The following is a 27,457-nucleotide window of genomic DNA, read 5'->3' as shown; positions in this document are numbered from 1 at the left end:
TCTAGACAAGCTGTGCTCAGCATAAGGCGAAAGAGAAGGAAAAAGGGGTCTTTAACCACCTTTCCCCATCCTCTAGGCATCTAGCTGTTGTGGAGGTCCCTTTCATAAAACAGTTAATCTGTAGTACTGTATTATCTTACTTATGTTCCTTATGGATGATATATCAGCTGGTGCTGTCCAGGTCGTAGGGTAAACCATGGGTGAAGCTCCTCTCATTTGGACATACTTCCCAGTGATGGGGGCTATGGAACTGACGGTATAAAAACTGTCTTAGGCAACTGCATGATCCTATCAGGAATGCCTGCAAAACTGACTTGAAGGTTGTTTAGTGTCCTCAGAGACCAGTTGAGTCCTCAGAGACCAGTTGTTTGGTGTCCTCAATTTGACCAATTGAGTCATCTCCAATTTATGTAATACATAGATCAAGTATTGCTTTGCTCAACATAAAAATTGGTAAGAATGTTTTTGTCAAAGCAGTTATACTTTGGTTTCATTAAATGGCTTTTCAATAGTTCCATGAAATGGTAAAAGTTTTACAAAATTTTCCACAATATTTTGAAAAAATATTTTACATTTCAATTCAAAACAATTTTTGAAATGTCAAAATTTCTTGTTAAATTGAAATTCTAGGTTTCAGCCAGCTCTAATCAGTATTTCAGTGCTACCCTATCAAATATCTTTTTGTGATGGACAATGTTACCCTTAAATTTCAGGGAACAAATAAAACAAAACAATATTATGGTTATGACCTATCTATAAAATTATTTTACTACTTTTACAGGGGTGTAGGTTGTAGCTGTGTTGGTCTAAGAACATAGGCAGACAAGGTTCTTTGGGTGAATCTGATATCTTTTATTAGACCAACTTAAATAGTTGGAAAACAATTTCATTCCACCCAGGAAGAGCACATACCAACTGCAGAAACTTCCTTAGCCTAACGAAGGATTTTTGAACCCGAAAGCTTGCTTAATAATTGTTTTCCAACTATTTAAGTTGGTTTAATAAAAGATATCAGATTCACCCAACGAACTTTGTCTTTACTACTTTTATGCATTCCTTCTGTAATGAGACTGGTTCTTATCAAAATTACTTCCTAAAGTTACAGGAGCTATTCCACATTTACCATGGTATAAACATGATCAGGATCCAGTTAATATAAGTTTTTTTTGCTATCCAGTTGATACAAGCAGTCCCATTTATAATATGAATTCAGCATAAACTCCACTAACTAGGGAGCGAGCAAAAAATGCAATTTAGAGTGTTTAAAGAGTCCTGTACGATAGTGGCTTATATATTTAAAATCTGTTACAGTCATTTATTTGTAATAGGTCAAAGATTTTTTCCTTTAAAATTTTACTAGATACAGTAGTTACCCAACTGGATACTAGCCATAAAAAGCTATTAAAGATTGAAGCTTTGGCTGCACTGAGCCACGCAGACTCCCTTTCTGCCTAATATTGTATCCATCAGTCCCTTTCTAGAATCAATTTCTTCCATGCAGTACACAGGGTCAGCAATAATTGAGGTCAGTGGAGCTGTGCCCACTTACTAACGTTGGCTTATGGTGTAAAGTCCTGGACCCACTGAAGTCAATGGCAGAATTCTCATTAACTTCAAGGAAGCCATCATTCCACCTATAGTATTTAGATGCTTTTGATGAACCGTTCAGTTTAGACACATGCTAAATGTTTGAGTCATACATGTGGATGCTCAGCATCTCGTACAATAAGATGTAGCAATAAGTTAACAACATGCTTGACAATTAAGAAACAAGAAGCAAAGACAAAACAAGTTGCCAGCACATATTAATCTAAATAAAATAAAGGCAAGAAACAAGTCTAAAAAAGTAGGAATATGAACTAGAGATTCATATACAACCACAAATCTAACATTGTCTTTCTGTGGATACTATCTTCCTCCTTCTTTTAGACTCTGAAAGAGAAGTCTTTTACAAGGTAAGATTCCTGTGCTAAGACAAGAAGTCATTTATCTGGAGTATTAACATGACAGCCACATGGGACTACACAGCACCAATCATTTCATCCCCAGGTGATTCCTCTAAGGGAATGATGCGTGGCACAAGGATGCTAATATGTCCCCAGTGGTACATTATTGTTAGCTTTTGTTTGAATTTGCTACAGCTTCCCATGGTAGCTTGACAAAGCGGGGTCCCATGACAGGTATCTCTGTGATAAGTGAGTACCACTGACAACTAGAATTGAACTATGCCTCATGAGAGCAAGCTGGCCTTACTCCCTACTGTTGCTGAGTTTACCAGTCCTAAAAAAAAGACTAAGAAGAAGAAGAAAAATGCTAAGTACAAACCAAAACTTCCCACAGCCCAGGAAAATGAACAGAAGACAGGCACATCTTCTGACAGATCTTAGCCAAATAAATTAATCCTTTTATACAGCAATTTTCTTTGCTGTTAATAATCAACATTAAAACCTCTTTCATAAACTCATTTTTACAGCCACTCACTGCTTTCCAGAGTTCAAACATTATTTATCTCAAAAAAATATATTATACATATACATATTCTTAGAGAATGACTTCAGGCTTAGACAAACATTACTTCTGTTGCATTTTATCTATTGTTTCAGTACAACAAAAAGCCTGCAGCCACATGTTAAAGGTTTTGATCCCTCTGAGTAATCGCTGCTCCAGAACACCCCCTCCACCCCCCCTCCGCAAACCTTCCTCCCGCAAAATCCCCCAAACACTATTTTTTGTCAAAGGAAGCTTTTCTATGACAAATTTATCATGTGGACGGGTATTCCTGTTCACCGGGATTCTGCAGTCCCTTGTTCATGTTCTAGCACTTACAGCAAGAAGTCCCAGCCTACAGCAAGCCAGCATTCTGCCCATGGGACCCCAAGGAACAGCCCCAGCTCCTGCAGGACAGGAGCTAGCAACCAGAGTGTCTGTGTCCTCACCAGAGCCTGGGCAAAAGATGCTCTTTCTGCAATGGCTCTGGCAGCTCTTCTCATTGCCACAGCCTCCCTGAGAAGGTCAGGCTGGGTGGAAAACATGCCCCCTCTTCCTTCCCTTTTCCCCAGCATGAAGCCACTGCAGGATCTGCTTGACAGCCTGGGTTACTGCTTCATGAACAGGACCAAACTTGAGGCCCACCACTGTAGCTGGAAGCACAGCCCTACTTTTCCTGCCAAGAGAACAGGGTCCATGACCCTTTCCCCTGCAGATGCCTCCAGCTGATGCCCGTGTAGCACTAGCCGGACATAGTGGCTGCTATGGAGGGAAGGGGAACTAAACAGCATCCCCTATCATCCCGCCCTACCCCCCGGCTGGAGAGTGGGCATGTGCCCACCCATAGCATTCTATCTTTTATAGCTCTACAAACCATGTAGGACTACAAAAATAACACATGCCCTAGCATTAGAGATTATTTAGATCTGTTTAAGTAGTGGGGAAAACAATACAGGCAGGTGAATTAGAAGCATTATTAATTCACTGTATACTTGCCATTTTACTGATCTTTTATCAAGCATTTTTGTGATTACAGTTTAATTCATTTCAAAGGACCTGTATAGGAAATTAATTTGGGTAGGTAGCAGCTCTTATTATAAGTGCCCTAAAACATCCAGATCTGTCATTTTAACTCTTTCTTACCAGAAAAAAAAATATTTCCTCCTTCACCATAAAGTGTCAGAAGTGCACCCAATTGATCAAACCTTCCCCCACTCTTCATTAGCCACAGTCTTCCAATCATGAAACAGAATATTACCATGGTAACACACAATGCTAATAACAACAAAGAGCAAAGATGTGGTGAACAGTTTGTGAACAATCCGTGTTTCTTCATTTGAAACAGGTGCTGAGCAATTTTGAACAACAAATTAGCTAAAATCAAACTTATATTTGTAAACAAATCATTAGCAGCAGAAAAAAAAGGAAATATATGGAATTGATTTCAAAGTAATTATTTTTATCCTGCATTTTTAAACTAGTTTTCTCCTCCTTTTTACTGCTGTGAAGTGCAAAAACTTCCCATGTCTGCCACCTGGCTTGTAAATCAAAATGTTCTGTGTTGTGGAGTCTCCAGAAAACTGGAAATGAAGTTAGTTGTGAAATGATAATGTCTAGGCGAGAAATATATTCTTTAAAAAAGTCTGATTACAAAACAAAGATGCTCTGGAGCCTATATATACTACCAATGGGTTTCAAGTTCTGCTCTGATTTCTATCCCATGTACTCTGAATCCTAAGGCAGGGCAAAACTTGAATTTCATTAATTCAGAGGCATGGGGCTCAAAAATCATCCTGTTCAGCCCTGTGTCCACAGAAGGATCGTACTTCAGTAGGTAATTTCTTTAAAACATATCTGTGGAGATGCTAGCAGTTCACTATTTGAATTCCTTTAGCTATCCATTCTAGAACTGGCAATCACAGCAGCAGCTTGGAAGAATGTTACCCCCATTGTTGCTATCCAAAGTAGGGTTAGCTCATTTTGAGCACATTAATAAATATCATCAGAACTCAGACACATTCTAGCCAAACCTAATACAAAGAGACCACAACAAAAAACCAGAAAGGCTACTTCATAGTTTTACCACCGCGTAAAGCTAAAGCATGGCACGAGGCAACACAGGCATTAATGGTGTCAGGTTATCATAAGATAACAAGCCATTCATATTAGTATGTTTGAGCAGGGAATTTTCAGGACAGAGGTTCATTGTATCCTGAAGACACATAATACATTGCCTTCCTGTAATGGTGCTCATTGTGAAATTAATATATGGTTCACATATGTAGATTTTGTAAAGAAGCATTTACAGGGATACATTATAACAACATTACTGGCATACAATTCCAGTGTGAATGAACAATCTCACAACAACAGTTTATAAAAGCTGGATAAAAGTTTGGTGGCATCTGAGCTAAGGATTACAAACAACCAAAGTGGTTTTGAAACTCCATTCCATAGTAAATCCCTTCCTTTGATTTGACCTTTTTAATCTCTGCAAGAACTAAAAGACTGTTTTATTAGCATAAAGACACAAAAACATGAAAGAGGGGTGTATAGTTCTTCCTATCATTCTTGGAATCCATAAATGTCTGACACTAAAGTAGGCTGGGCTACATAATGATACTTAGAAGTCAGTCACTACTCATAAACAATGCAAGTTTTTCTCTTGCTCACTCCTTCTCTAGGGAATAGTTTTTTCTCAGTGGGTGGAATTATGTTGGACTTGGCAGAACTGTGGAAGAATCACATGGCTTATAATGAAGACACAGAGTGCTGTTACTATTATTGGTAGCTGGTTATGTCATCAGAATATTCTCACATGTCAAGAGCAGGTGTCCGCACTGCTGCATTATAAATAAAATTATTTTTGGTCAGGATTTTGATTTAAAAATGAAAGTAGCAGCAAGCAGGCAACTAATGTGTCTCTAAATTCACAAACACCAGCAGACTGTCCCTATGCCTAAAGAAGGGTACTTGTTCCCAAAAGCTGGTAAAGAACAATTTTTCCGACTATTCAGTGGGTCTAATAAAAGATATTACATTTACCCAAAGAACCTTGTCTCTAAATAAGAGCAGGCAGAATGAGCAAGACAATAGGTAAACTATGGTCATGCTTAATTGAGGAATGAGGACAAATGATAGATTGTAAAGGCTGCCAATTTAGTGCTAAGCAGAAGTTGGAGTTACCAGTGTATAATAAAAGCATAAGCATGTAGAGATACTGCTCTGGGTGACTAGAAAGTGCTGTGTAGTCTTTGAAAACCAACTCAGACATAATTTTTCCTGATCAAATTTATTTAGAGGGAGTTGGAGCCAATTTAATTCCTTTCTCAGATTTGGAACAGAAGCCAATCTAACTTCTATAAGTTTTCAAAAAGTTCTGTTTATGTTTTCATTCCTTTTAGCATTTCATGATTCCAAGCAGCAGAAATGCTGACACATCACGAGAAGGCACTTGCAAGGCACTTGCACGGTTTACAGGTAAAGACAAATAACTGTCAGACCTCTCCAAATTAGGCAGAAGTTAATTGTCTGCAACTCCAAGCCTCCCACATGTATAGACATTTGGTAAAAATAGGTCTGCCCATGAAAGAATTACACATGATCAAGAGTTTTCAAGAGTTTTCCAGAAAAAAAAAAATTACCTGAAAATGTACATTCACCAAAACCAATATTTTTCAGTTTAGTTAAGAAAAATGTCTTGCATCCTAAATAAAATTTATGGTCAAGTGAGACAAAAAGAGACAGACAAACTAGCTTACTGGCTTATTGTAGCTGAATAGTTAGTGTACTTGCCTAGGATGTGGGAATCTGAGTTTCAAGCCTATAGTCTCTATTTGCCAAAATAGGGACTTCTGAAATTCAGATCTCCCATCTTACATAGGTGCCCAAGCGAACAGGTTATCAGCTATTCTAGTTTAGTGCATGTCCCATTTTTCATTTGGAAAAATTCTAAAAAATCTCCATCTTGCCCTAATAAAAAAAATGTGAAAATCCCAGAAATTTTTGTGACATGGGAAAACTGTTTCCTTCTTAAGCCTTTATGAAGCCAACATATGTCACCCTCTCGCTTCTAGCCTTAGATAACCCTTTAATCTTCCCTTGATTCCTAGCACATTCCTAAATAACCATGATCTCTGGGTCTAGAAGAATGAAGCTTTATAAAGCTTTGGGCTAAAGAACCAGGTTCACTAGTTTGATGGTAGCAGCAGATTTCTAAGCCTCTCTATAAATAACACAGCTGCACAAAGACACCCTAGATTTGTGTATTACAACAATATTCAGTGAGATAAATACCCTCTTCCTTGTCCCACAGTTTTCCTGAGATTTTGGAGTTGCTGCATAGCAATTCTTGCTTCTTCAAACAAAAAGGAGGAAGCACCTTTAACATCAACTCACACATTTAGGTAGCACAACAGTAAAGGAAAATTTACTCTTCCCAGCAGGCAGCTGCTACATTAATCTCCACGCAGCTAATACCGAATAAGGCCTAGTAGGACAAAACTGGCAAACTAGAAAAGTAAACCCAATGATTCAGGCTGCATGGTGGCTATTAAATTCCCAGAGACTTACTCTCCACAACATTTTATCTTATGGGGCACTATATGCTGTATGTTTCTCTCCCTGCTCTGAGTGTGAGGAAAGAAAGAGAGGAGGATTTAGAATGGAGTGACCAACCTCCTGAAGAAACAGGATAGGAGAAACTACCTCTGCACACCCAAGGAAGGGCTACTCAAGCCTGGGAGGTAGAGGTAGCCACTGAACTTCCTTTAGGACAAGAAGCATCAAGTGGGAGGATCCTGATGGCTGAGGTGGATAGGGAGGTTCAGGAAGAAAGCAAAGGATTTTTTTGTAAATTTGAGTTCCCTTAATTTACGACAAGTGCTTCTGCAGTGGCTGGTCAGTTTCCAGACCTTTTTCGAAAACAGACTTCAATCTTCAGTTTCAAAAACACAACACTAGATTGTCAATTTATGAAAATAAAGGTGGTAACTTCATTGCTTGAGTGGAGTGATACCACAGAATTTGAGAAAACAGGGATGGAAAAAATGGTCAATCCTCCAAACCTAGGTCAGGATCACTTATACCTAAACTATTCCTCACAGATATTTGTGTAACCTACCCTTAAAAAACCTCCAAATGATGAAGATTCTTCAACTTTCTAAAGTAATCTTTTCTATTGCTTAACCATCCTTACAGTTAGAACAGTTTTTTTTCCCCCTTAATGTCTAACCTAAATCTCTCTTTTTGCAATTTGAGGCCATTCAGGGGTGACGCGTAGGGCATGCACGCAGGTGCACATGCACCCTCTGAGTGTGGCTGTGCATCCCCTACAAAAAGGTACCACTAACAGTGTTGGCGGCACCTGTGGGCAGTCATCACTTGCCACCCCACTGCCAACACTGCCGGCAGGGTCTGCGGGTGGTTGCCAACCCCTGGTCGGCCCTGTGTAGGCAGGCAGCCAGAGGATAAAGGCTGCAAGCAGCAGGGTTAAGCTGCAGCAGGAAGAAACAGGCTGCCCATTATGTGAAAAACGAAACCCCTGCCTGTGGTTAGGGAGTCAGCTGACACATGGGTGACTGGTGCCACCTTAGTCAGCGGGGCATGTGTAGCCAACCAGAAGGAGGGTCCCCCACAGGCAATCCTGTGGTCCCGGGGGGGATCCCATGATGGCCAATCACTGTGGCTGATCTCTGCACTCGCTGCAGCCGCTTCTGGGAGTGGCTGTGGCTGCTTCTGGGAGCAAGTGTCAGCCAATCACTGCAGCCGCTCCGAGAAGCAACTGCAGCCACTCCCAAAAGCGGCTTCAGTGAGCACAGTGATTGGCCAGTGTTTTCAGCGGGGGCACTGGCGTTCCTGCCTGCCCTCCCGCCCATTGCCTAAGCAGTGAGCGTGGCAGTCAGGGGGCGCATTGGCATTCTCAGGGGGTGCACATGAACCCCTGTGCACCCCCTACACATCAGCACTGACCTGACAAAAGAGGCAGGGCCCCAGAGCATATAAATCCAGCACCTGAAGGAAGCCAGGTAGTCAGGTCCAGTACACTGCAGAAAACAGAGCTCCCAGGAAATAAGCTGAGGAGGCACCCTGGCAAGTATCAAACCACCCTGACAGCTGATTGGTGAAAGCTCTAAAGGAAGAAGCCTGGCCAGATGTTCATTACCCAAAGTAGGGGAGGTTTTTTTGTTTGAAACTGTTAGTCTTGGCTGGGTCAGGACTCAGGGACCCAGAGCTGAGACTGAGAACAGCTTCTCCTGGGCCAGAGACTCCAGGGTTCTGGAACCCAGGAGGCCAAGCCCAGGGCCAGGGGCATGGAGCCCAGGAGATTATAGACAGCAGTGACTACTTCAGGCACTGGAAGCAAGCAATATACAAATCATGGAGCAAGAAGTGCTCCCATCATCATTCTGTTTAATCATAACTACTCAGGAATAAATGAGCACACTTTAGTCAATGGTCCAACAGGGATTGCACCAGACTAAAGTGTTGGGCTCTGTGGTGGGCCAGTAGGGGATGCTCCTGTGTTGAGTCGCCCACCTCCCTGTGCCCAACCACCGTGGTGGCAGCGGAGGGATCCGAATACCCTGCTGTATTTGAGGCATAATTTGGGAAAAGGAATAGAGTCACTGAAATCCCTTGAGCAAACAATTTCCAATTTGGCATCGGGTCGACTGGATAGGGTAGAGAGTCAGGATGGAGGACGAGTATGTCCGGATGACTGTGCCCGAACTGAAAGAACTGGCAAAAGAGAGAGGCCTTCACATGAAGAAAGGGCTAAAGAAGGATGAGCTGATTAAACTCTTGTGTACTGGCAAGTCAGAAACAGCATCAGCTTCACGCTTGTCAAGTCCTGAGCTCGACCTAGGAACACCCACCCGCTCGCCAAGCCCAGAGGCTGCCGGGAGACCACCCTCCGAGAGGGAGCGGCAGAGACTCCATGAGATAGAGCTGAAAAGGATGGAGCTGGAAGAGAGGAGGATGGAGCGGGAAGAAAGGAAGGAACAACGACGGCTGGAGGCCCAGTGCGAGAAGGAGCAGCTGGCAGCCCAGCGCAAGAAGGAGCAGATAGAATTGAAAAGGCTGGAGCTGGAGGCCCAGCATGAGAGGGAACGGGAACAGCTGGAAGAGAGGAGGATGGAGAGGGAAGCCCGGTTGGAGGCACAAAAGATAGAGCACGAGCAGAAAAAGCTGGAGGCTCAGCTCCGTCTGCAGACCAACGGGGGAAACGCGAACCCTCCACAAGCGTCCGGGGAACAGCTGAAACTGGACGTCTCCGCCTTTGCTCGCTACCGAGAAGGAGACGATCCTGCAGCGTTCCTAAGCAACTTCAAAAGGCAAGCCCAGCGGTGTAAGGTGCCAGAGGAAAAGATCATGATGTACCTGTCTGCACTGGTAGAGGGCGACATGGTGGTGGTCCTGAACAGCCTGCCCTCAGAAGCAGCTGATGACTATAATGTCTTCAAAGCTGCAGTGTCTAAAAGGTTCCAGTTAGGACCAGATTATTTTTGAAAAAAATTCCGGAATACGCGCCTACAACCTGGAAAGTCATTGACTGATTATGTGGCCCTGTTGGATTACACATACATTAAATGGTTAACTGAAGCCAGGGTTGACACTTTAGATAAGGCACACCATCTCCTGGTGCTGGAACAATTCTATTTTTGGTGTCCGAGAGAGGTTAAGACCCTGGTCAGGGACAGGGACAGGGACCCCAAAAATGCTTACGAGGCCGCAGAAATTGCAGACCGACTGTTGCTAAACCGTGAGAAGCCTCCCTACTCTGAGAAGGAACAAAAAGGGTTCCAAAGAGGGGGCAAAGAGCGCAATGTGGACCCTGATTCGGACAAACCACCCAATTCAGAAAAGAGAGGGTGCTATAACTGTGGGGAGCAGGGTCACATCAGGCCCAACTGCCCAAAGATAAGCACTAGACCCAGGCCCGTCAGGCGTGCAACAGCCATGAGCAGTGAGGGGGAGGGCCGGAGCCACTCTGAGGGGAGTGTCTGTTGCTACAGGATCACCAACTCGGAGGAGGTGATGGCCCCCCACCGGACCATAATCACAGTGAAGGAGAGGACCCTTGTGGGGGAACTGTATACGGGGTCCAGTGTGACACTAATTAATTCCAACCTTGTCTTGCCTGCAGACATAATCCCAGGGAAGACCCTCACTATTCAAGGAGTGGGGCCCCCACCTCTGACGGTACCGGTAGTCCGTGCACCCGTCTTGTGGAACGACTGTGCAACGTACCTGGAAATGTGGGTACTGGAAGGGGCTCTGGTCCCCATCCTGGTGGGACGGGATCTTATGGGGCAGGAATCCCAGCTCCGGAGGTGGGAATAAACCCAAGAGCCAAAGCCCTGCACTGTTCATGCGGTGACTCGCCTGCAGAGCAGGAAGGCTAAAGAAGGGGTGTTAGAAAATCCCCAGGAGACAGCCACCCCATTGCCCACAGGGGAAGGGACCCCTGCAGATGGTGATTGCACCCTGGTCCTGGAGGGAACGAGCGACCCCAAGGGTGGGTTAAGTGACAGTCCCGGGGAGGTGTGTATTCCGTCAGTGGCAGAGGGAGGTGAGACTAGCAGGGAAGAGACCCAGGAAGTCCTGGAGGGTGAGTGTGCACTCTCTGCAGGAACACCTAAGCTCCCTGCGGATTGCCTAGCTGGGCAAGAGGAGTTCAAGCGGGAGGTTCGGGAGGACCCCAGCTTGGAGGGACTCCAGCAGATGGCTCAGGAGCAAGAGACTGAGTTCACTCCGGACAAAAGGGAACAGGTGGTCTGGGATAAGGGGCTTCTCTATCGGTTGTGGGTGCCGAAGAACCATGCCGAGACCTGGGAGCCCCAGCGCCAGCTCATAGTACCCCGAAAATACAGACAGCAATTGCTTGCCATGGCTCACGATCTACCATGTGCTGGTCACATGGGCAGGGAACAGACATGCCAGTGGTTGCAGGTGAACTTTTTTTGGCCCAGAATTGCCCAGAATGTGATGGACTACTGCAAATCCTGCGAGACATGCCAGCGGACGGGCAAAAGTGGGGACAAGAGAAGGGCTCCCCTGCAGCCCCTCCTTATCATCGACCAACCCTTCCACCAGGTGGCAGTGGACATTGTGGGACGGCTGAAGCATAGGACTCGTAGAGGAAAGAAATACATACTGACTGTAGTGGATTACGCAACGCGGTACCCGGAGGCAGTTGCCTTGACCTCCATTGAGGCACCCGTGGTTGCTGATGCCCTCATCAAGGTCTTCTGCCAGCTGGGTTTTTCCTCCGAGATCGTGACGGACCGGGGTGGGAACTTCATGGCAGAGGTGATGAAGTGCCTGTGGGACTGCTGTGGGGTGGAACACCTTAAGACCACAGCCTACCACCCTCAGACAAATGGGCTGGTGGAAAGGTTCAATGGGACCTTGAAAGGGATGCTAAAGGCCTATGTGGAATCCAACCCCAATGACTGGGATGAGAAACTGCCGCATTTGCTCTTTGCCTACCGGGAGGTGCCCCAGGAGTCCACTGGGTTCTTGCCCTTCGAGCTGATATTCGGGAGGCGAGTGCGAGGTCCTCTCGATTTGATGAGAGAGGAGTAGGAAGGGAAGATTGCTTCCACAAAGACCTCCATGGTGGAGTATGTGCTTGACTTCTGTCAGAAACCGACTGACATGATGAAGGTGGCACGGGACTCCCTGGGACAGGCCCAGGAGAAGCAAAGATCCTGCTATGATGAGAAGGCCCGCTTATGTACCTTTGAGCGGGGTGATAATGTGATGGTTTTCCTACCACTAAAAACAGACAAGCTGCAAGCTACTTGGGAAGGTCCTCATGCTATCCTGGACAGACTGGATGATGTGACCTATGTAGTGGCTATTAAGGGTAGGAAACCTAAGACAGTTCACGTGAACATGCTTAAACCCTACTATGACAGAAAGGAGATGGTATTCTGGGTTCCCTCCGTTGAGGGAACACCGGAGGACCCGGAGGAGCGGGTCATGTATGGAGACTGGGATGGCAAGGCAGGGATCGAGGAACTCCACCTGCCGGACCATCTGCCCTCCCAGGACAAGGACCAGCTGCTCGCAGCACTCAAGGACTTTGAGACTGTGTTCTCTAATAAACCAGGTAGAACGGACCTGGCGGTACACTCGATAGAGACGGGCAGCCATCGCCCTATATACTCCCGACATTACCCAGTCAATGAGAAGATGAGGCAAGAAATAAAACGGGAGATCACAGAGATGGAGGAGTTGGGGGTAATCCGGCCTTCGACAACTCCCTGGGCCAGTCCGGTGGTACTCGTCCGGAAGCAGGGTGGGACCACCCGGTTCTGTGTGGGCTACAGGAAGCTGAATGCCTTTACCACCCCTGATGCGTACCCTATGCCCAGGATGGACATGTTGCTGGATCGCCTGGGTCCAGCCAAGGTGATCTCAACTCTCGATCTGTCTAAAGGATTTTGGCAGATGGCCCTGGACCTGGATGCCATAGCCAAGTCTGCCTTTACCACACCTATTGGGCTATACGAGTTCACAGTTTTACCTTTCGGTTTGCGCAACTCGCCCGCCTCTTTCCAGAGACTGATCAATAATCTGTTGCAAAGATGTGAGCAGTTTGCCATGGCTTACATCGATGACATCGCCATCTTCACTCAGGATTTCGAGTCACACCTGACTCACCTGACCACCGTGTTAGGTAAGATCAAGCAAGCTGGTCAAGCCAAAAAGTGCCAGTGGGCACTATCTGAGGTAGTCTACTTGGGTCATTGTGTGGGGGGAGGTCATATTGCTCCCTTGTGGGACAAGATCGAGGCCATCAAAGACTGGCCGCCTCCACAGACCAAGAAGCAAGTCAGAGCCTTCCTTGGCCTGGCGGGTTACTACCGAAGATTTGTCCCTGGGTTTGGAGCAACCGGAGCCCCGCTGCACGAGCTGACCAAGAAGGGCAGCCCGGACCCGGTGGTCTGGAAGCAGGGGTGCCAGGAAGCATTTGACACCCTCAAGGCTGCCCTGGTCAAACAACCAATCCTGAAGGCCCCACTCCAGGATAAACCCTTCTACGTGGCAACGGATGCCTCCGATGTAGGACTGGGAGCTGTGCTCTTACAGGAGCACCAGGAGACACAGCACCCCGTGGCGTACCGCAGCCGGAAGCTAATCCCTCGGGAGCGAAACCTGTCCTCCATCGAGAAGGAGTGCTTGGCCATCGTCTGGGCCCTGAACAAGCTGAAGCCCTATTTGTGGGGACAACAGTTCACCGTCCTGTTGGATCATGCCCCACTGCAGTGGTTGCAGACCATGCAAAACACCAATGCCAAGCTGCAGCGTTGGTCCTGGCAGCTGCAGGAATTTAATTTTACTGTTGAATACATAAAAGGAAGCCAGAATGTGATAGTGGATGCCTTGTCATGAAAGGACTCTGGGTAGTGGGTCCTTGGGACTCGGGACTAGTGAAGACATCACTAGTGTAAGACTGCCATCAAGTTTTATGGTTTCTGTCTGTTATTGTCATAACTTGTGTCATGTTCCAGGTTTTTTCCTTTTTCTTCTTCGGGCATCCCGTGGGAACTCCCTGACCCGACACACCCGGACCCACGGCCCTGAGAGGCCCCGTGTCTGAGCTTTTAAAGGAGGGGGGGAAGTGTGGCAGAAATGCCCCCGTCGGTGCCCCTCTCCAGAGACCTGTCTCTGCCAGCCTGAGAGGCTGGTGTTGAATCCCTCAGGGTGGGGATCTCCCACCTTGTCTACATGACAAAAGCCTGGTGCCTGAATGCTCTGGTCACCTGGGCGGGGGGGGGGGGAAGCCCGGCCCTGCGCGCTGGCCCAGGTAGCCAGGGATGCTTGGGAGATTGGTCGGCTTGTGGCCAGTATTGGCAGCTTCGATTGGACTGGGCTGCTGAGGTCAGAGAGGTTATTTAAGGGCCTGGTCCAGGAAGAAGGCAGCCATTAGCCATGCGGTCATCCAGGTTAATCTGAAACTGGCTCTCTCCTCATCACCACATGCTCCAAGAGCGACCTGCCTCCAGAGGAAACTCAAACCACCTCTGGATGATGCGAGTGAGTAAGCTACTCGAGATCCGATTAGATATTTAGCTTATAGTAACTCAGATGCGTGTTTAAACGGCTACCTCAGCCACCCTGGTTTGCTCTATGGGATTCCTCTGATATTCCTCTGATATTGTTCTACCTTTTACCCTGTTTCTGCCCTACCCCCTGTAATCAATAAAGTTCTCCTTTGTGACTGGTGTGGGAGACTTATTGAGGGGTGGGTCTAAATTATGCCAAGGAGTCCCCTTAGGTCTGTGGACTAAGGGAGGCTCCCGTAATCAGCCCCTGACTTGAGAAGTGCCCCAAGTGCTTATATTGGGTCTAGGACCTATTGGACAATCAGCCCTGTGTTCTCCAAGGTGCGCAGAGCCAGAATTGAGTCCAGAGCCTTAGATGGTGGCAGCGGAAACCCGAGGCTAGCAGGTGTGCTCCGGGGAAGGGGTCGGCTGGACGGGAGGCACCCCAGGGAGGCACTCGGAGCCTGGACGGTGGTCAGGCGCAGGGAGGTGGGCGACTCAACACAGGAGCGCCCCCTACTGGCCCGCCACAGGCTCATTTCATAAGAAGTTGAAATATTGGGGTTTTTTGCAGAAGAAAAATTCTAAATAAGTTCAGAAGCAATACAAATCTTTTCAATTGAAACAAACATTTAAATATTCCTGAAATCAAAACATTTCCTTTCAGTTTATCAATCAAAAAACACATTGAGATGGTTCAGTATTAACCTGCATATTATAAAATCACACTGTATTATCTCATGTGTTGTCCAGTAACCCTATTCAGTCTCTCATCCTGCTCATGGACCAGGTATGTTATCTTCCCTACATATCCCAGGATGTACCTTTAGTCAGGTGATTCCAGTGACTTATCACACAGCTGAGACAGAGGAAAAAGAGACTGCATCATGAGAGGTGTAATCCAGTCAGGGAGCTCAGCCCATAGACTATAAATGTGGAGCCCAAACAACAAATCTGATGAGGCAATGGGCCATAGAAATAGAACACAAAACTGGTGACTGCTGAACTGATACAAAATTAAATATTTTGGCTAATTCCAGTAGTGAGAACACCAAATATTCAAGAAATCATAAATCAGAATACCCCAAAATAATAAGGCTGGCCTTAGAATCATAAAATAAAATAGATATTTAATTTTTTTTTGTTTTGTCTTTTGATTTTTTAAAGCCCCCCTCCTCCTCACTCCAGTTTATGCTCTTAATAGGGTTATCAACTCCCAAAATCTATTGAATAATTTTGAACTTTGGCTCCTACTGCAAACATTCATACACTTATATCAGCCAATTTCACTACTAAGTGATTATTCTGCACCTCAACATCTAAATCAGTTTTATACCAAGGCCTGCTCTGTTCTTTCTGCACCTTCAGGACTTCTTCAGCCCCACTTTCACAAACCTGTAGTGAGTTCCATCAAGAACAACATTTACAAGAGGGAACTCCAACTCTGTTTGTAGTTCCAGGACTCAGGGAAAAAAAATCTGACGAATTGGCAACACTGCAATATTTTGCTACACTGCAATCTGAAATAATCTCATTCAGACCAAGAAAAAATATTGCAGTTTTTTTCCAACTTTTTTTTTTTTTTTTTTTTTTGTGGAGGAGGTGGGGAAACAAAATAAAAATTTACTGCAGAAAATTAATATTTGATTTTGCAGAAACTGCATATTTTAGAAGACTCCGTGGGAAGCTTCCAAAATCTGCTCTATAGCATAGTTAATAGGACATTAAGGTAAGCAAATACAGAGTACGTTAAACTGTTGGCACGGAAGCTTCACTCTTTGGGAGTTACAGGAAGGTCAGAGGGATCCCTTGGGATGGCTCATTTATCGTCATCCACTTGCTATCTAGGACTGTACCTTCAGGCCTGCTTAATTACTTTAGCATAGGGAGCTGTTCTTACAATGCAGTGTAATAACTCCTTTGCATTACTTGCATATTTGTACACTACTGAGTTTTTGTATTCATTTTATTCCACAGAGGATGAATACAACAGTTAAATACACTGTAGGAGTACAGAGACTCATTGCATATTCTTCTAATAAAGACATAACTGCTAATCCAGCTTAAACTCATTGCTAATATAAAATGAATGTGTAAAAGAATAAAAACCATCATTAAATGACCATTTTTACTCAGACAAAAGACAAAAGGTACAATAGAAATCTGTTGCTCTGTTCTTATTAATTTACCATGAAATACTCTTAATAGTATCTAGGGAGCTGTGTTGTGTTTTATTATCTCAATACTGGTAACAAGATATACAAAACACCCCCACCTCACACAAGAATTTATATGAACCTTCAGCTCTAGTCTGTTTTGCTTTATTCTAGTTTCAATTGTACTTTCATGGACTTATTATAACAAAAATGTCATAGAAAGAAGTAAAGGAAAACTGATGTTAGTTCTGGATGGATTTCTTAAAGCATGCATTAAGAAATGTTCAGACTTCAAACTTTCAACAGTCTGCAATTAACAACATGGAAGCTGCAAGACTGTCCACAAAAAAAAAAGGAAAAATCTTGCATTTTGCTAGTCTGAACTGTTTCAAAATGAATAAAATTGTATTACCAAATCTAACAAAAGCTGTAAAAAATATTAAAATTCAACCTGTTCCTAAAGTGGGGGGAGGAGGGGGGGGGAGCAATTGAGAGGTCTGCATGTACTTCTATACTTAATCTTTCCAGACCGTAAATCAATTATTTTTCCCCAGTACTTAGAAGCTCATGGAGACTTGATAGAATAGGAGCTTCACCTTTTTTTTTCCTTCTAAATGAAAAGAAAACGAATGATCCTGTTCTCTCAATTTCCTCCTGATTTCACTGCCCAAACACACCATTCTCCTGGGGCTTTGCAAAAGTTGGATTACCTTTGCTAAAGATTTAGCATGCTGGGAATGTGAAGCACCAAGTGAGAAGAGGCAAGTGTGGAAGGAAGGAGATTAGCTGTGTGGCAGAACACAATTGGGGTGCTTGCCACTTAGTACAGGATGCAGCAGGCTGGAGAAGTGCCTGCAAGGAGGGCAGCTGGAAGATACCCCGGAGTAGTCATTTTAAGGGGAAAGGTGTGTGGTGGAGCACCAATGGGGTGGTTGCCACTTAAGGGCTGTTGAAGGCTGTGTGTAAGCCTGCTTTGTGAGAAGCAGGTAAACCATTCCCCAGGAACCATTTTAAGGGGGAAGGTGGGTGGAAGAGCACCTTTGGTGTCTGCCACTTTAGGAGAGTAGGCAGCAGACAGATGCAGGCAAGCCCTGATGAGGTGGTCATTTTAAGATCCTGACTCTCAGGGCTGGAGGAGCAATTTGTTGCCAGCAGCTGAGGGAGCAACAACACCCAGCTGCACTATTGCTCATGGAATATCTTGGAGGTAAGGACAGGAATTATTAGGGATGGCAGGAGGCTCCTAGTCCTGGCTATGACTGAAAACTGCACCCTGACAGGGGAGGGAGACTTGCTGGGAATGGCCATGTGTAACAGGGAACCCTGGCCCTGTTACCAGAAGACAGGTCAACTTCTTTAAGGCCAGAGCTTTCTGGGCACAGAGGGCTGGTAAGGAGGGGGTTAAATGCTGAGTCTGGCCTGCTAGACAGCTGACTGGAAGGGGCAGGCCAGGACTATAAAAACCCTGGGCAGAGTGGCAGTTGGGACTGACAGCTAAAGGGGAAGGAGTATATCCTAGAGCTCTATGGAGAGGTTTGGTGAGCAGTCCAAAGGCTGGAGGAGGGGAACTACAGAAGCCCCTGGAAGGACGGCAGAAACCCCAGAAGAAAGACTGTAGCAGATGGTGGGGAGCCAAAGCATAAACCCTGTGTAAATGTAAGCTGGCACGCTGCCTTCTTTAATCACATTTTTTTTTGGTGGCAATTATTGCCCATGGACAGGACTGTTCATATTTCTGTTTGTTATTGACTAACACTGGTGGTTTGGGTAAGGCTATCTGGGGAAGGAGGAGGCCTCATTTGAAACCCCATGACCACATGGGGACCTGGTACCAGGGTGGGTGCAGGACTTGGGGTGCATTAGCCCTAACACCAGAGAAGGTGCAGTGTTAGGGGTACATAGGCCTGGGTGCCAGTGTGGGCATGGGAATTCTGGGGTGCACTGACCCCAGCACCAAAGGGCACAATCCTGAAAGGCTAGGGTGGACTGGTGCACCTGTATATTATTACTTTTGGATTGAGGCTCGAGGCCATTGCCTGGCTTTGAACTTGTGATCACCTGGCTGTGAGGCCAGTGGACAAGCCTCTGGGCCAGGGAGGCTAGGCTCTGGATTAGGGCAGAAAGGAGGGCCCCAAAACTAAAGGCTAGAGCCTTGGAGTCAAACCCTGTTTGGTGGGTTTTGACAGGGAGGCCTAGCTAGAGAAAGACCAGGGTCAAGGCCTATGTAGGCAAAAGACCCTAACATATGAAATACAATAGGCGGTCTCCCGCTTACAAGAACATCAGCATAATAATTTCCATCAAGATGTGGCAGGTGAGTAGAGAGAGGAACACAAGAAACCTTAAAGGGGGCTCCAAAGGTGTCCCATGTAGGGCGCGGATAACAGGGAAGATGGTGCTGGGAAAGGCAACCTGCTACATTGGTGCATTGGCCAGGAGACTTCCTATGGTAGTGTGTACCCTGAGACGATGGTTTCCCAGAATGAAAGAAAGAACACTTGGGCCCAAAAAAAGGGCGGGAAGACTGAGCAGATCCAAACCATGGATTTAAGGGCACAACAACAGATATGGAAACTCCTGCACTCAGTAATCCAAAGTCTGAAGGAGCAAACAGAAAGGCAACAGGCATTGTTAGAAAGGATGGGGAGAGAGATACAGATAAAACAAGCTACCCATGAGGGATTTTGTGGATATGGCACCAGGGTTCACCCCGGGCCAGGAGATGAACCACCTGCATTAACGGTGGATGTGAGGCTTGAAGGATAAAAGGTACGTGCTATGCTGGATCCGAGCTCCTCGCACACAATGGTGTGAAGAGATGTGTTATCTGGAAGACAGAGGGGAGCTACAGATCAGATAACCATTCAGTGCTTGTGTGGGGAAGCCGAAAAGCAAGACAGAGTGTGGGTTACTCTACAAGTGGAAGAGAATGTGCTGAATGTTGGTCGGGGTAGCAGAGCACTTACCCTACCTGATGATGCTGGGATGTGACTGGCTGGAGCTTCTGACAGTCATAGCCCAGGTATATAGTTGGAGAGGGGCAAGAAAAAACAGAAGCGCCCCACAACACTACTTCAGTAGGGGGAAAGCCTTGGAAGAGAAGTCAGAGGCAGGAGAAGGCTCCAGCTGGAGACCCCTAGAAGCAGGAAAAAGAGGATGTACGACAGAGGTCCGAAGGTGTACTTGAGGATGATCTTGTGGCAGAGGCATTCACCAGTGAGACTGAATGACATCCATCAGATGAAGAAGTAGAACAGGAGGTGGATGTTGCACACTTGTGGGAGGATGAGCATTTCCGGTTGGAGCAGAGCCCGAGAGAAAGGGTTTTGCTTTGCATTTCAAGAACACCTAGCTCAGTGAAATGGGGAGGTGCTACATCCAGAGCTGATGAAGACCATGCCATGATTCGAGGTGAGGAACGATCTCCAATATAGGTGCTGGGAAAGGCAACTTGTTACACTGTGACAGGACATTTCCGCCAGAAATGCCAGGCCAGTTACCTCCTTCATGCCACCTTTTGGTGGTTATTAACATTGGAGGGGAGTAGTGTTGACACTGGATTTTAGGAACCCAGACCTTGTACCTTTGTTCTGGGCGAGCACAGCCTTCGGACTGACCACAACATGTGTCAGTTGATAATAAGCAAATTTATTGATACAGAGCGATAACAGAAAAGCAACAATACAAACTATTCTATATCTACCAATCCTAGGGCTGTTATCAGAGTCAAAGTACATCTGGTCAGGATGTAGGCTCCACTCCAAGGCCCTTTCTCTTAGGTGTCAGCAGTCTGGAGGTGGGATGCGGAGGCCCACAGCCCCCCTCTAGTGGGGTGCATGAGATGGGCTGCTGGTATGCCCTTGGTCCATGGTGGCCTTGGGGACCCTCCCTGGGACTCTCCCTGGGGAACCCCTCTCAAGGAAAAGGAGGAGGAAAAGGAGGGATGGGATGGGTGGGACCCTTTGTTAATATCAAGTCTCTTCTTTTGTATTCTCCTTCCCCTTTAATGACTCCTGATGACTCTTCATCCATGGCTATTTCTGGTTGGTTGTCTCTCTGTGGTCACAAGTCCATGTAGTCTTCTGGGCCTTCTCCTAATTTGGTCTGTTCCCCAAAAACTGGGACTCGGGGCCCCCTGCTGCTCTCGGGCCTTGTTGCTGTTGTGACTTATCTTGTGTTATGGGACAGTATGGAATATACTTTTTTTGGTTCCAAGGCTATTTTCTAGACTGTGTCCTTTTTGTGTCTGCCTTGAAGGCTGTGATCTTGTGTTATGGCATACTCCCTCAATTCTCAGGCTGTGTCCATCCATTGGCCTTGTGCCAGACAGTCTGTCTGTTTCCAGGGCCATGAGAAGCTGTGTGTGTTTCTCCCAAGCTCTTTAGAAATCCATTTAACCCCTGCTGCCTATCTTGAACCTTTATAATGTGTGTATCTATACCAATAAACCAATTCCCAAAAAACAGGTCTTTAAATACCATTTCTAAGCCAACAAGTAGGGTCAGGCACATCCAGTGAGAGGCACCTGAGCCCAGAGTGGGTAGTGGGGCCAGGAACACCTATGAGTGAGGCACCTGAGCCCATAGGGGTGTAAGACCCCAGAGAGTAGTGGCACCAGGCATGACCACTGCGAGGCATCTGAGCTCATGCAGTGTAGGACCCTGGAGCCCCAGCATATGGGTGAGTGTGTTTGGGCCTCAGAGAGGGGGTGAGTGTGAGAGAGGCCCAGTTAAGTCTTCAGACACCTTAGGCTGCAAGTAGTATTGAGGATGAAGGCGGCAGTATAGACGGGACTATGGGTAGAAGGGGTAAGTCACTGGCCCTAATTAGAAATCCAGTGTGGTGTGTTACTTGGTGAGGGGCCAGGGGTGGGGTTAGCCCACTGTTTGTCTAATTGACTGGACACCACACAGGTAAGCGTCATGGGACAGGCTCAAAAGGCTGCACCAGGGCCAGCCAAGGAGTGAAGGGACAAGCCTGATGGCCCATGTGGTCACTCAAGGGAGCAGGGGTGAATGAGGCCCAGTGAAGGGCAAGAGTGCAAGAGGCCTGGTGAGAGCAGGTAGAGTTGTAGAGGCCCCAGTGAGAGGGGGGCTGTATGTGTAAGGCCCAGAACAGGGGACTGAGAGAGAGACCTAAGAGTGCACTGAGTTGGGCCTCGCCTCAAGTCAGAGCATAGGATAATTCATGAATGGCACCTGCGAGGCATGGGTGCTTGAAGGGCAGTCTCCTGACGAAGTACCATCTTAATTATTTAACAACAAGGCATGGCAGACGAGTAAGGCAGGTGGCATGACCAAAGACAGGTGGGTGAGCAGGCACTGTGATGGGCCCTGGGAGTTTGCCCCCTGTCACAAGCTGTTACTTGAAGAAGAGGAGATTTTACTAGCAGGCTTCCCTAGCTTGGGAAGTTACATTTTTTTTGGCCAAGCCTATGAACTTCTTGTATATGCTCTTTTTTGAACAAAATCTTGGATTTATAGCAGCTTTTTAGCATCTTATATTGAGCTGACTGAACCTGGAAGTACCTAGAAATATTATTAAAAAGCGTAACTATGTTAATTTGATTTCAAAACGTTACATTTTGAACCTCATCACACAACATCTGCTTTGGGGTATAGAATTCATCAAAGTAGATTTCATTCCTTTTCTCTTTCAAATTATTTTACTGCAGCAGCAAAAAAAGGACAAATGTCTTATTAAAGCTCTACTTTAAGATGACACATCCAACGTCCTTCTTTCTTTTACTCTTAAAAATAAATAAATAAATCCTACCTTTGATATAGATGTAATCTTTGCATGCTGAGACAAATAGGATTTTTGTGGAATATAAGGGATAAGGGAACAAAATTAGGCTTCCAATTTAAAACTCATTTGCAACTTTAAATATTTAGTGACATCAATTTATAATGTCTTAAAGGATCTTTTATTTTAATTTGTAACTTAATACTAAATGTTTTTGGAGAGTACAAATACTTTAGAAATGTTAGCATCCCTAAACATGAGGGATTCAATATTAATGTATTGAAAATTTCAGGAGCAGTTTAGTAAGTAAATACATGCACATACCTGGCCATATTCACTAACCCAGCTGTTTCCCAATCTGTGGTATGGGTACCTCTGATAGTAGTCAGTAGTATGCATTAACAGTAGAGGTGAACCAATAGAGGTTTTGGGGGCCAATACTAATAGCCAATATCTGATACAGCTGCCATCAGGTGGTTGGTCCACTGTGGTGGAAGGGGCATGGGGGAGGACAGATCAATGCCCCCCGCAGTGAGGGAGGGAGGGGGTGGAGGCAGGTGCTGCCCAGCTGGGGTTGAGAGGGCAGGGTGAAGGCATGGCTCATGGGGTGGGGGCAGCTCCTGCTGCTGCTTGCACCTCAGGAGGGTAGGAGCAGGGGGGCATGTGCCCTCAGATCTGCATGGTGTGGGGCTGGCTGCAGCTGTGGGGTGAAGCCAGAACCGGTACTGTATGGGGCTTTTCTTGCTGGGGGCTGGGCTTGGAGTGGGCTCCAGTGACACTGGAAAGAGGCTGTAGCCACCCCAAATTTTGCCACAGCTCCGCTGGCAGCCCCACGCTGCCTGCAGTCCTGGCTTTTCCTGACACTTGGGTGGAGGAAGGGTGTTCAGCCGGGGCTGCACCGGACAGCAGCACAGGGCTGGGAGCAGAAGTGCAGCAAAATTGGGGGTGACTGAAGCATGCTCCCAGTGCCACTGCAGCCCGCTTTGAGCCCAGCCCCCAGCAAGAAAAGTTCCGTACAGCACTGGCTTCGGCTCCACCCTGCAGCTGCATCCCACACCGCACCACACAGATCTGGGAGCACGTGCCCCTCCACTCCCGCCCTCTTGGGGTGTAAGCAGTGGCAGGAGCTGCCCCCACCCCATGAGCCATGCCTCTGTTCCCCCACTCCTCAGCTGGGCAGTGCCTACCCCTGGCCCCTCCCTCATCACGGGGGAGGGGGGGGTATTGACCTGCCCCTCCCCATGGCCCTTCCCTCCCCCTTTCTGACTTACCAGCTGGAGGCAGCTCTCAATGATGCCAGTTCTTCTCTATGCTGTGCTGCGGCTGCACTCAGCATGGGCATTTATTGGGCAAATTATTGGCCCCATTGGGCTGATATCCAACATATACAATTTTCTTTATATTGGTACTGATCTGATATCAGGCCAATGTATTGTTGCACCTCTAATTAGCAGGCTTATTTTAATTACTTTCGATGACAAAAATTTGCTGGCAGTAGTTAAAGTTGAACTGAAATTGGCTGGTGGTACTTATGTTTGTATCTTTTTAAATTAGTGGTGCACAATCTGTTGGAGATTGGGAACTGCTGCACTAACCAATAGGCCAATTAGTATTTGTAATGTGATGGTTTTTCAGTTATAGTGTTTCTACTACAAAGCAGATACTCATTTAACTAGATTATCTTCCTGTTGATTGGATTAAAAAAACAAAGCAATTTATGTGCCAGGTCCAAAACCAAGTAAACTCAACAGCAGTCTTTTAATTGACAATTAGTGGGTTCTAGATCAGGTCGTCTGTGCTAGCTTACAGCTCAGGAAAAGAAAGGGGGACTTCTTGTTCTCAAAAAGGCTTTATTGCAATTGCTAACACACACATACTCATAGATTCATAGATGTTAGGGTCGGAAGGGACCTCAATAGATCATCGAGTCCGACCCCCTGCATAAGCAGGAAAGAGTGCTAGGTCTAGATGACCCCAGCTAGATACTCATCTAACCTCCTCTTGAAGACCCCCAGGGTAGGGGAGAGCACCACCTCCCTTGGGAGCCCGTTCCAGACCTTGGCCACTCCAACTGTGAAGAAGTTCTTCCTAATGTCTAGTCTAAATCTGCTCTCTGCTAGCTTGTGGCCATTGTTTCTTGTAACCCCCGGGGGCACCTTGGTGAATAAATACTCACCAATTCCTTTCTGTGCCCCCGTGATGAACTTAAAGGCAGACACAAGGTCACCTCTCAACCTTCTCTTGCGGAGGCTGAAAAGGTCCAGTTTCTCTAGTCTCTCCTCGTAGGGCTTGGTCTGCAGGCCCTTGACCATACGAGTGGCCCTTCTCTGGACCCTCTCCAGGTTATCCGCATCCTTCTTGAAGTGCGGCGCCCAGAATTGCACGCAGTACTCCAACTGCGGTCTGACCAACGCCCTATAGAGGGGAAGTATCACCTCCTTGGACCTATTTGTCATGCATCTGCTGATGCACGATAAAGTGCCATTGGCTTTTCTGATGGCTTCGTCACACTGCCGGCTCATGTTCATCTTGGAGTCCACTAGGACTCCAAGATCCCTTTCCACCTCCATGCCACCCAGCAGGTCATTCCCTAAGCTGTAGGTGTGCTGGACATTTTTCCTCCCTAGGTGCAGCACTTTGCATTTCTCCTTGTTGAACTGCATTCTGTTGTTTTCTGCCCACTTGTCCAACCTATCCAGGTCTGCCTGCAGCTGTTCCCTGCCCTCCGGCGTGTCCACTTCTCCCCATAGCTTTGTGTCATCTGCAAACTTGGACAGAGTACACTTCACTCCCTCGTCCAAGTCGCTGATGAAGACATTGAAGAGTATCGGTCCAAGGACCGAGCCCTGCGGGACCCCACTGCCCACACCCTTCCAGGTCAAAACCGACCCATCCACCATGACTCTCTGGGTGCGACCCTCTAGCCAATTCGCCACCCACTGGACTGTGTAGTCATCCAAGTCACAGCCTCTTAACTTGTTCACCAGTATGGGGTGGGATACCGTATCGAAGGCCTTCCTGAAGTCTAAGCATACAACATCCACCTCTCCTCCTGTGTCCAGGCATTTCGTAACCCGGTCATAAAAAGAGACTAGATTAGTCAGGCACAATCTTCCTGCTACGACCCCGTGCTGGTTTCCCCTCAGCATAATTTGTCCTGCCGGGCTCTCGCAAATGTGAGCCTTGATAATTTTTTCAAAGATTTTGCCTAGGATGGAGGTGAGACTGACTGGCCTATAGTTGCCCGGGTCCTCCTTCCTCCCCTTCCTAAGAAGGGGGACCACACTGGCCCTTTTCCAGTCCTCCGGGACTTGGCCCATGCACGACGAGCGTTCAAATATTCCTGCCAGTGGCTGTGCAATGATGTCGGCCAGTGCTTTCAGTACCCTCGGATGGAGCTCATCCGGGCCTGCCGACTTAAAGGCATCCAGTTCTTCCAAGTGACTCTGCACCATCTCAGGGTCTACACTTGGTAGTCTGGCGCCTTGCTGCTGCCTCTCTACAACCCCAGTGAGAGACTTGTCGTGCCCCTCTCTTAGGAACACTGAGGCAAAGAACTCATTGAGAAGTTCAGCCTTGTCCCCCCTGTCCATCACCAATTGCTTCTGCCCATTTAGTAGGGGTCCTATTCCTCCCTGGGCCTTCCTTTTACTCCCTATTGTCATGACCCAAAGGTCTGATTTTTTTTTTTTTTTTTTTTTTTTTTTTTTTGTGTGTGTGTGTGTGTGCGCGCTTCGGCACTATGAATTATCCCCGTGGGTTTACAGCTTCATTGCACAGAGGAGTTCTGCTGTGCAGAGAACCCACATGCAAAGGAGTGTTCCCGCCACTTTGCAGCGGTCTTTGCAGGGTTCATTTTCTTTGCAACACAGAAATGCACGGTGCAAAGAGTTCCTGCTCGTCGTATGCAAATTTGTGCCCCGCAATTGGCTAGTGCTAAATTGTTCACACGTGGCGGCTAGCGATTGGCCTGCTAGCCGTATAAGAGGCTTGAGCAGTTTCTGCCCAAGCCGAAGAGGACTCCGCATCCATCTCGTAGGGACTCTGGGTGTGCGGGGCAGGGTAATAGAAACCCTGTGTGTTGTTCAGAGGAGTTTGGCGGCCTGATCCACCACCCACCTCTTCCCGTCTTCAAACGGAGCCTTCTATAAGACGCATCGACAAGTTCTATGTGCGCTTGTCCTGAACATCCGGAGTTCTGTCTGTGTGGAGCCTAGCAAACTCCACGTGATTGTTCGTGTTTTCTGTTGTAACCACAACTCAAGCAAGTCTCCAGCCTGCACCGCGACCATCTCGGTGTAAGTAAACAATCTTAAAATCAACCGTTACATGTCTGTGCCTAATTCTAGCTCGGCGCCCGCCCTCTCCGACCCGCCCTGCCCAGGCTGCCGGCCGCAGCCCGCGTGCAGAGCAATGAAAAGGGCCCGGGGCCTGACCTGGCCCGCACACCTATATATCTAAAAAACAATTTCTTGTTGTCTTTTACTTGGGTTGCCATCCTCAGCTCCATGGTAGCTTTGGCCTGTCTAACTGCCTCCCTACAAGCACGAGCAGAGGAGGTATATTTGTCTTTGGTGATCTCTCCCTGTTTCCACTTTTTATGTGCTCCCCTTTTGGCCCTTAGGCTGCCCTGGATTTCTCTGGTCAGCCAAGGAAGCCTCCTGGCCCCTTTCCCTCTTTTTTTCCTCGCATCGGGATCGTCTCCCTTTGTGCCTGAAGGATCATTTCCTTAAGGCACAGCCACCCTTCCCGGGCTCCCATCAGTTCAAAACTCCTACTCTGCAGTGCTTCCTTGACTAAACGCCTGAATTCATTGAAATCAGCTTTCCTAAAGTCTAGCACTTTCACCTTAGTAGTTACCTTACCCTCTTGATGTCTTCTGAAGAATTCTATTAGGTGATCACTGTCCCCCAGATGGCCACTGATCTGTAGGTCCCCTACCATGTCATCCCCCATTATCTTATAGAGATCTTTTTGCTTCTGAAGCAAATTCCTTACAGTCCACACTGCACA

The sequence above is a fragment of the Alligator mississippiensis genome, chromosome 6, assembly GCF_030867095.1.
Source record: "Alligator mississippiensis isolate rAllMis1 chromosome 6, rAllMis1, whole genome shotgun sequence".
In the NCBI taxonomy this organism is placed as follows: domain Eukaryota; kingdom Metazoa; phylum Chordata; order Crocodylia; family Alligatoridae; genus Alligator; species Alligator mississippiensis.
This window is presented reverse-complemented; position numbering follows the sequence as displayed.